The sequence below is a fragment of the Myotis davidii genome, unplaced genomic scaffold (genome assembly GCF_000327345.1).
Source record: "Myotis davidii unplaced genomic scaffold, ASM32734v1 scaffold802, whole genome shotgun sequence".
NCBI classification, from domain to species: Eukaryota; Metazoa; Chordata; class Mammalia; order Chiroptera; family Vespertilionidae; genus Myotis; species Myotis davidii.
The window spans coordinates 576,104-587,330 of record NW_006295887.1 but is presented as its reverse complement, the minus strand read 5'-3'; positions in this window follow the sequence as shown (position 1 = coordinate 587,330).

Sequence of the window (11,227 nt, the reverse complement as noted above, 5' to 3'; positions counted from 1 at the left end):
ATAATTGCCTTTTACTATGCCATATTCCTCTAAAAGAAAAATAACAAGGATGAAAATGCAAATATATTAGAGTCCTACACTAAAATTTCTAGCTTGAATACTTAAGTGGTTATATTTCTTGGTTAGTATCATTTTCTTTTTGGTTTTCTAAACAAGCAATAGTGTTTCAGTAAATAGAAGAATATTAAAGAGATACTAAAGTATGTATGTCAAACTAAACTAGACTGGTAAATTTAATGATTATCTATATTAGGGAGATATGTGGGGAGAAAAAGGTACATCATATACTGCTAACATTGGTAGTCTTTTTGGAGGGTAATTTGCAAACCTCTACCAAAATGTATAATAAACTTACCCTTTGATGCAATTTTACTTCTACAAAATCTATCCTGCAGAAATATGTGGACCAGTACATAAAGATCTGTATGTATGTTCACTGCAACACTGTTTATAATAGAAAGATAAAGGGAGAGAGAGAAGGAGAGAGGAAGAGAGAATAAAAAGAAACAGAAGGGAAAGGAAGGGCTTAAACTTATTAATAGGGGTTTAATTAAATAATGTATAATAAAATGATATCATGGAATAACATGTGATGATTAGAAAGAATGATGAACATCTGTGTGTATTGCCATGGTAACACACATTTGTACTACAAGAAGCGTATGTATAGGCATTGATGTGAAAACTTATATAAAATATATAGGGTGTCCCAAGAAAATGTATGCACACTTTGAATAATTATCAATTCCAATGGGTTAAATCTGAAAAGAAAGAAACATGAATTGAGCTATCAGCTGTTAAATGTGTATACATTTTGAGGAGGGGACACCCTATAGTTAAGCAAAGCAAGGAAATCAATATATGAAACTAGAGGCCCAGTGCATGACTTCATGCACGGGTGGGGTCTGGCTGGCACCACCCAGATCAGGGTGGGGGACCTGATAGAGGGTGGGGATGGCCAGGGGGAGGGGCCAAGGGCCATTGGCTGGCCAGCCCTGCCCCTGGTTGAACTCCCTGTAGAGGGGACAATTTGCATATTAGCCTTTTATTATATAGGATGATACCATTATATTTTTTTAAAGAATGAATATCTGCTCTAGATGCATTAGGAAATATAACTACAGAACATTTGTATTTATATGGACACTTCCAGAAAAACAGGTCTGGAAAAAACACACAGAAAACCCTTAATAATAGTGATTACTTCTAGAGACAGCTGTGGGGGTGGGTATCTGTGAAGGTGACTTTCACTTCTACTCTAGCAGAGGTTGAAAGGGCCACAGGCAATGTTTTAGGTCTCTGTTGCAACTACTCAACTCTGACCCCGAGGAAGGAGTGTGGCTATGTTCAATAAAACTTTATCTATGAACACTGAAATTTTAATTTCACATAATTTTCATGTCACAAAATATTATTATTCATTTTTTTCAACCATTTAAAAATGTGAAAACCATTCCTAGCTCCTGGGCCCTACAAAAACAGGTGCAATATTCAATTTGGCCTGGAGGCCACAATTTTCTGATTCCTACTCCAGAGCTACTTTTTTACTTTTTTTATGTATTTATTTTTAAATATATTTTATTGATTTTTTACAGAGAGGAAGGGAGATAGTTAGAAACATCGATGAGAGAGAAACATCGATCAGCTGCCCTCTGCACATCTCCTACTGGGGATCTGCCCACAGCCAAGGTACATGCCCTTGATCGGAATCGAACCTGGGACCTTCCAGTCCTCAGGCCGCTCTCTATCCACTGAGACAAACTGGCTAGGGCATCTGTTCGTCTTTTAATGAACAGTTGGGTTGTTTTCAGTTTTTGGCTATTACAAGCAAGTCTTTGTTATGGAAAAATGCATTCATTGCTTTGGACGTGAAGAATAGGACTTTGTCAGAGGAGCACGAAAGAGCAACAGTTAAAGAGCAAAGACCAGTACTTTTCCATACATGTTGAGTTATTTTAAAATATATTTTTATTAATTTCAGAGAGGAAGGGAGAGGGAGAGATAGAAACATCAATGATGTGAGGGAATCATTGATTGGCTGCCTCCTGCATGCCCCCTATTGGGGATTGAGCCCACAACCCTGGCATGTGACCTTGATGGGAATCAAACCCAAGACCCTTCAGTCCACAGGCCAACACTCTGTCCACTGAGCCAAACCAACTAGGGCCAGAGCTACAATTCTTAATACAAACCACTACTAAGCACTTGCAATGTGACTGGTCCAAAATGAGAAGTGGAGTAAGTGCAAATCGTTTCTCTCTCTCCCTTCCTCTCTCTGTAAAATCAATAAAAACAGTTTTTGTAAAGTACTGTTTCAAGATCAGCATGTGGATGCCAAGAATAACCTTCCTCTCTCTGTTATCAAGGGGCTCCCTTCTCAATTTTCTAAAGCACTCAGGACACCCTTCAGCATATGGTAATCACTTGATAAATTCTTGGTTCATAGAATTGTTTATGTTCATTCCAGATCTTTTCATTCTGGGGGATTTTTTGTATGAAAAGTAGAAAACTAATAGAATAACATGATACGGTATCTTTTTTATATTTAGAGAGCTTTATGGGAAGTGACTACACTTATAGTTTGACATCAAAGGACTGAACAAGGAACTGCAATTACAGTGACATATTTAACCTCAGTGTAAGAACTTTCTAATAACCGGACTGTAGAATAATGTGGTGGCTTTTATGAAGTCTTCTTTGAAGTGTATGCAGTTTGTTTCTGGAATAGAAGATAACTACCTGGACCCTATCATTTTGCTCCGACCCCTCAGAGTTACCTGATTTGGTATGGAGGTCTCACATTTTTGAGGAATAGCCACTATGAGCCAACTTTAGGAAACAACTTCACCTGCTACAGAATTTTACATTCAGTGCACACTATGTGAAGCCCACCCCCATTCCATGGGAAATTTCTTTGAGAGCCAAGTGTCTTCTTTCTCCAAGAAATAGGGGGGTTTTTCCTTCCAAAAAATATAGGAAATGTACCCACTTTTTCAAATTAACCATTAGGACGCTTAGAGCCAAATTTGAGGCTCAACTATCAGAACTTGGTAGGCTTAGTGGTCTGTATAGTTGATTCTTTTTCACTCATATCTTAACTTTCTACTCTTCTATAAAGTCCTTATTTATGAGGTCCTAACTCCGTGTTGTTTTTTGAAATACGTTTTTATTGATTTTTAGAGAGAAGGGAGAGGGATAGAGAGATAGAAACATCAATGAGAGAGGAACATCATCAAACGGCTGCCTCCTGTACGCACCCCTTACTGGGGATCGAGCCCACAACCCAGGCATATGCCCGACTGGGAATCGACTGGCGACCTCTTGGTTCCTGGGTCAATGCTCAACCAAAGAGCCACACTGGCCAGGACTTACTAAGTGTTTAAAGTACACAAATACATTTATTTATAAACTGCCTCATATCCTTTCTGAACCAAGGTTCAGAAAGATTAAATGTATAATTTCTTTGCTTCATTAAATTCCTCATGAGCCTCTATGTCAAAATATCCATGTGAGAGAGATACAACTAACTTGCTTGAACACATAGAAATGTGGCAATTTATAGATAGAAAGCGAAGGACATTTCATAATTAGACTTCCTGGGTTTTCAAAAGTGTTTGATTTTCATAAATATTTACCTATGTTCATTTATTGCCTATGTAGTGCTACACAACCACATTTGGAATATTGAATATTAAGAGCATCCTTAGCTTCTCTTTCTGAAACTCCAATTTGATCATTTATGATCCATGACCAAATAATCTCTTTATTCCACATAAATATTTTTTTCCCACGAGCAAAGCACTTAACAACACATGTACATACGAAACCTAGGCTTTATGTGGAAATGATTTCAGAGATCGCTGAAACCCCAGGTTTCTTTTCAATCCTCCAGTGTCCTTAGAAAGCAATTCCTACACCACCATTTCCATCACTCTTTTCATCTCTGCACATTGTTGGTAAAAGCGGCATCAAGGCAGTCTGCCACCAATTTTGCTTACAATGGTAGCTCAATCATATATGCGCTATCACTGATTATCCTAAAGAAATACTGCATTTAAGAAAATCAACTCTAGAAGAAATCATCATATACACCAGACTACAGAAAAATAAAACTTCATCTGTGTAATAGTTTTCATTCAGACCTTTCAGAGTACTTGGTTCCATTAGTAAGCACATAAAGAACATATGAACATAATTACCTTGTAAAATATCCCATTATCGAATTCCTAGAACAATTTATGTATAACATAAGGTCCAGTGCACAAATTTGTGCACAAGTGGGGTCTGGCTGGTCCACCCCGATTGGGGCTGGGCCGGCTAGTGGGAGGGGCCATGGGCAGCTGGCGGGCCAGCTCTGTCCCCTGCTTGAACTCCCAGTCTAGAGGACAATTTGCATATTAGTCTTTTAATATATAGGATTCCACCTTAATAGACCTTTCACAGTTCAAGGTTTAGTTATTCCATTAAAAAATAAACTTTAAACAATTCTAAATTTCTCTTTTTTTAAGTGTGTAATTTTAAAAAATCTTTCACTCAGTGAGGTGTGCCATTTTTTTTCTTTTTCTTTTCTTTTTTTATATATTTTTTAAAAAAGTTAAGGTCAGGAAAATAATTTTATAAATTATATTCAAGTAGTTTTATTTATTTTTTAATATATTTTATTGATTTTTCACAGAGAGGAAGGGAGAGAGACAGAGAGTCAGAAACATCGATGAGAGAGAAACATCGATCAGCCGCCTCCTGCACATCCCCAACTGTGGATGTGCCCGCAACCCAGGTACATGCCCTTGACTGGAATCGAACCTGGGACCTTTCAGTCCGCAGGCCGACGCTCTATCCACTGAGCCAAACCGGTTTCAGCCCATTTTTTTCTTAAGGTTAAGTTCATTTTATTTTAAAATGTATTTTGGATATATATGCTTTTTATTTTGGAAGGGATGATCTCCAAATGGTATATATTTCTTCTATCAGATAATTATATCTTTAAAAGATATATTGTATACCAATGATAAGCTGCTTTCATTAGGGCTGGTACTGATTTTCTCAAGCAACTCTTATTTCTCTAGCTTGGCATTTTTGGTTCAATACTAATAGCTGTGGTTTATGAAACTTTCGTGAAATTTCCATTATTTCTAAAAGCAATTCCCTATATAGTGACAAAATCAAACTACCTTTTAAATGTAGAACTTCATTTTCAAGAACTTAATAAACACTAGATTTACTGACAAGTCAGATTCCATTATTAGTTTACTTTACGAACTGGATATTTTTAAAAAATATTTTTATTGATTTCAGAGAGGGAAGGGAGAAAGAGAGACAGACAGAAACCTCAATGATGAAGAGAATCACTGATTGGCTGCCTCCTGCATGCCCACACTGGGGATTGAGCCTCAACCCAGGCGCTCAAAGTCACTAATCATCCAAGAGATGCAAATCAAAATGACAATGGATACCATCTCATACTTCTCAGAATGGCTATAATCAATAAATCAACAAATGAGTTATTGGTAAAGTTAATTAGAATCTAAATTGCTTAACATTCCTCATGCCATTCTTTTTTTAATGGTTTTTCTAGTTTAGAATGTCTTTATAAAATATATTTTTATTGTTTTCAGAGAGGAAGGGAGAGAGAGAGACAGAAATATCAATGATGAGAATCATTCATCTGCCGCCTCCTCCACTCCCCTATTGGGAATGGAGCCCGAAGCCTGGGCATGTGCCCTGACCAGGAATTGAACTGTGACCTCCTGATTCATAAGTCAATGCTCAACCACTGAGCATACCAGCTGGGCCATAGTTATTTCTTTTTACAGGTAAAAGTTTATTGCCAAAACCGGTTTGGCTCGGTGGACAGAGCGTCGGCCTGCGGAATGAAGGGTCCCAGGTTCGATTCCGGTCAGGGGCATGTACCTGGGTTGCAGGCACATCCCCAGTGGGAGATGCCCAGGAGGCAGCTGATCGATGTTTCTCTCTCATCGATGTTTCTGACTCTCTATCTCTCTCCCTTCCTCTCTGTAAAAAATCAATAAAATGTTTTTTTTAAAAAAGTTTATTAATAAATGCAGCAAATAATCAATGTATCCAACTATCAAAAATTGGAGTTTCTCTTTTAAGTAAGAGATATCAACAAATATAAGCCAATTTCCTGATTCAGGTGTAAATACTGATACCTCCTTGATAATTACAAATTAATTTGTAAATATAAGGTGATACATCTTTAATGGGAACTATAGGAGAGAAAAAGACTACATTAAATTAACTGAACCTCTTAGATTTGGAAAAACTGAGAGCATATCAGAAACATTTTTTTTTAAATATATTTTATTGAGTTTTTACAGAGAGGAAAGGAGAGAGATAGAGAGTTAGAAACATCGATGAGAGAGAAACACCGACCAGCTGCCTCCTGCACACTCCCCACTGGGGACGTGCCCGCAACCAAGGTACATGCCCTTGACCGGAATCGAACCCGGGACCCTCCAGTCCGCAGGCCAACGCTCTATCCACTGAGCCAAACCGGCTTCGGCCAGAAACATTTTTAAAATATGTATTTTTTTAAAAGCTATATGATTCACTCTAATCAGGTATGTGTGGAGCAAGCATGTCAAATTGCATGTGGCCTGCCAGCTGCAAGTTTGACATGTTCGGTGTAGGGATATGGTAGAACTTTTAGAATGACTAGCTCCTCATACAAAATAATACATGAAAATATGGCTTTGCTTCTAATTTGAAGGATTTTTTTTCTATAAAAGAGCCATTTAATGACATTCCAAAACATATAAAAACTATCAAAGACATTGCTCAATTAAAATGCCATTATATTCTAAAAAGTTTTAAATTCGGTGTAAGCAAGATGTACAAGTAAATGTGTTCAAAACATTACCATTATTTTCTATGTCATGTAAAAATAATTTTAGAAACAAAAATTAAATTTCTAGTTCAAGCTCACAATCCTAGGGTGAGAGAGTTGTAACATACTAGGAAATTTTAATAGTGTACACGACTGGTATAGCCTAATGTTATTCTCTGTGACTGTAAAAACTAGTATTACAGCTGGACCCTAGAAAGGGTGAGAGCCTTCTAGTTCTTGTTTTTTAGGAATCATTTCATTGAACTCATTATTATAATGACTTCAACAACAATAATGTCTTTGACACCTACCATTCATTCTCACATTGCATTAATAATCATGTTAATTTAAAATAATAACTGGCCAAATAAACTAATACACTATTTTCAATCTAAAATATCTGAATCTCAGAAAAGGATGAATCAAGAGTTTTTATAGGAGTTAAATTACAAGAATTGCATTTTGTGATAAAAATATGAAAGGATGACTGTGTCGCATAGAAATAACAAAGTCATATAAATACACATGTAAAATTATCATAAAGGGATTCAAAAGTAATTGAAGTGAATGTTCAAACAAAAAGCCTTTAGGACTGAAAAGAACTAAGAACCAGATTTTAGACACTGGTGAAATTAGCAAAAATATTAAAAATAATTAATCTGTTTCATCTCTATAGCAATTTCATTTCCTCTTTAGAACCTTAAAACTTGGTACAAAACACCAGTACCCTGACATATTTTATTCCTTCCCAAATGCAAGGATGATAATTTAAAACTACTTCAAAAAATGAAGATTTTGTTAATTAAATTACACAACTGTTTTAAACTAATTACAAATGTTTCAAGTTTCTCATTTCTAAAAGGTACTTATCTTCTTTAGTATCAAGCAGAAAGTTATATTTTCAAATACAGTTTATCTTTATAAATAAATAAATTCATTACACATTAGAAATCTGTTTGCCACCCAGAAAAACACTTCCCATTAAGTCCTCAGGCCCTTCTCTGAGCTTCGACAACAGCAAATTCCAACTCTAGGGAAGGCTCCTAGTGCAGAATTATTTTGCCAAATATCTTTGGCCCTAAGGTTAACTAACCCATCAGAAGTTTTCAACAGATACCACATTTTTTGTCAGAAAGCCAAGAAATCCTACTGAATCTTTTTGTTCATGAAAATTTTCTGTATCTGCACAGCCCATTTAGGTTTTCAGAGGTAAGTGTGCCGTGTGAAATTGCGAAAACTTAAACTATAAAAAGGTACCAAACAATATAGAACATGTGCACCTTCTGTGTAAAATGGTAGGTTCCCAGATGTAGAGGACATTCCAGAAGAAACAGGAACAGAGGTGCGGGTGCCTCTGAGGAGGATGGAAGACAGGGTGGGAGGGACATATCTTCTCACTGTGTTCCCTTTGACAGCATTTGCTTTTTCTTCTGAGTGTGTTCTTTCCTTGTTTTTAAGAGGAAAGAAAACACAGCTTAGAAATACATTTCCTATGGAATCCAATTTTGTCAATAGTATTCGATAATCTACTGAGTATAAACTTCTATCCATAATTTCGGCAGATAATAATTTGATGAAACCCATTTGATGAAAAGCTTTGATGAAACATTAACTGGATTTTCACTTGTCTATATAAACGTACATAGGCATCCTCCAAACCAGTGGTCACCAACCGGTGGTCCGCAGATCACTGGTGGTCCGTGAGGTCCAAAAGGTTGGCGACCGCTGCTCCAGACTACATCTATTTTTGGAATCATCTGCATACATCCAAAACGTCCAGCATGGAAGTATATAATTTCTGGAACAAGAAACAAATAATTGGTAGGGAGAAATATTAAACATTGTGGATCCCCCCACCCCCACCCCCCGGAACTGCTCACCAGTGAAGGAGCACCATTTAGGCTGTAAGGTTCCGGAGCAGCCAGAAAGTGACTCTGCAGAGAGCCTCCAGATACGATAAAGTGCTGTTTGATTTAAAGATGGGAACCTTTCAGATGTAATGTACCTGTAGCAGAGCCCATCGTGTTGAAAAACAAAGTAAGCAGCAACTTGTGGTATGTTAATACCACTTAAGTGAGCTTCTATCCTGAAGTCCTATTAAAAAACAAAAGAAAACAAACAAAAAAGAACACAAAAAACTGCATGAGATAAAATGCATAGCCTAAAAACACAGTAAATAACAATAGTCTGGGGGAAGGGACTGTAATTATAAACATGTTTTCAATTTGGATAACTAATCAACTTGAAGATTATGATCATGGGTTGCATTTCTGAAACATGCTTGAACTTGAAAAATAAAATATACTGGTTTGCAAGAGATGTGTATATCCACAGATGATACAACCACCACTTTTACTTAACCAAGTGTCTCTGAGGAAAGTTTGAACTGAATGACTTTCTACTGCTTTTTATTTAAGCTAACACAAGTAAACAATACTGCATTAACCCAAAACTTAAAACTCAAACTACAGTTTTCAGGATCCCAGCAACCACTTAAATACACACGTAAATGCTTCTTTGTGTATCACTAATGAAAAAAAAAAAAGTAGGCAATTCCAGCGCAGGTGAAAATGAAGAACTAGCCCCAAGTGTTTCAAGATCAGGAAAGACCTGTAAAAATAGCATCATGTTAAAGTTGAAGCAATACTAATCTTGCTAAGTCAACAATTGATGACTGCAAACAATTCATGTAATCTTGTGTTTTGTCCTTTTAGTATTTTAAAGTACTTCTCTTCGCACTTGCCTTGTAGATACATTCTTCCCAGAGGTGACCATACTAGTCCCACCCCCAAACCCCAGAGCAGATTCTTTGAAGTACAAAGGAAGAATGAAACAATGATTAAAACAACAAAAACAAAATCTCGGAGGGCATTTCACCAAAAGGGCTGAAATGGCACAGGAAAAGGATTAGCTAACACTGTCCTGCCCTCAAGACTTGTACTGTTAGGTTATACTGAAATGATTGGTGTACATATATCCTTTTCTTTTTTTAAACAATAAAATCTTGCTTTAAAAAGCACTTTCCTTGTTCCTTTTCTTTCTCCTGCCCCAGTCTCCAGAAAAACTTAAAAATTGCAATGTCATTTCCCTTTTGTCGTTATTTTTAACTGTAAGATTATCTTCAAACTTTAGTCGATATGCAGTGCACACTTCTTTTGTCTTATCGTGTTCTGCATTTGATGGAGAGTTTACAATGTCTAAATTCTTTGCTATTCAGGTACATTTGCAAATGAAATGATGATAACGTGTTTGTTTTTAAAGAGAAACTACCATATTCACTTGATTTCTGCATCCATTTTATATTTTTCCCGCGAAGAGGTTATATTTTCCCGACAATAAAAAAAAAGACACATTATGAACAGTTAGAAATATTTGTACTTTGGGGTTTTTTTCCCCCCTCTTCTTTTTGATCATGGGATAGGAGAATAATCCCTAAGAATGAGAGAGAGAGAGGGAGAGAGGGTGCAATACGTATTATTTTCTGTCTGTCTTTCTTTACTCTCTCTCTCTCTCTCTCTCTCTAGAGAAAGAGAAAGAGAGAGAGAGAGAGAGAGAGAGAGAGAGAGAGAGAGAGAAACTGCAGAAAGCTGTACAGGTGCAAATTGAACTTGTAACATTTCAACCAATAAAAGTTACCCTCTTTGCCTTAACCAACCTCAACCTCCATCCCCACCGAGTAAAAACAATACTTACAAGTTAGCATCTGAGTGTGTGTGAGTGTCTGTCTCTGTTTTCTCTCTTCTTTGGATTCGGATACTTGGAGCTAATTTAGAAGTTCCCGTTTGGTTGCCCACAAAATGATGCTGAAGGGTCAGGAGATGCATAAATTAGGAGCCCTACAATGGCAAAGGACGGTCATCGTACCTCTTATCTTCATGCGCTCTTATGCTGGAACCCAAGAGCTTTTTTTTTTTTTTTTTTTTTTTAACACTTAAAGACGAGTAGATGATGTTGCGAGTGAGGGCGGCTTGGGGGGAGGTAGCTGGAAAGGACAAAGCGAGCCCTGCACGCCCCCACCCCAATTTAGCACCAAATCTCCCGTCCGCAAGTATACCGGGCTCGGTACGAAGTCACTTTAGGGAATCAGGAGTCTGCATGGGCGAAGCTCTACGTCCTTCGCCTTCAGCCTGGACGCCGGCCTCGGGGTGTCTAATTCTGGTGCTGGGGGGCTGGGGTGACTGCCAGGGCAGAGGCGGGAGCATGCAGGAAGCAAAGGGGGGTGCTCTCGTCAAGAGACATCCAACTGCCCCCTTACCCCTTTTTGCCTCGGTGATGGGGAAGGGGGGAGAGGGGGCGAGAGAAAAAGATGCCAATAACCATTGTTTGCTCGTTGGGGCTGTTGCTCCGCCCCCCGAGTCTGTCGTCAACCTGGCGCGGGAC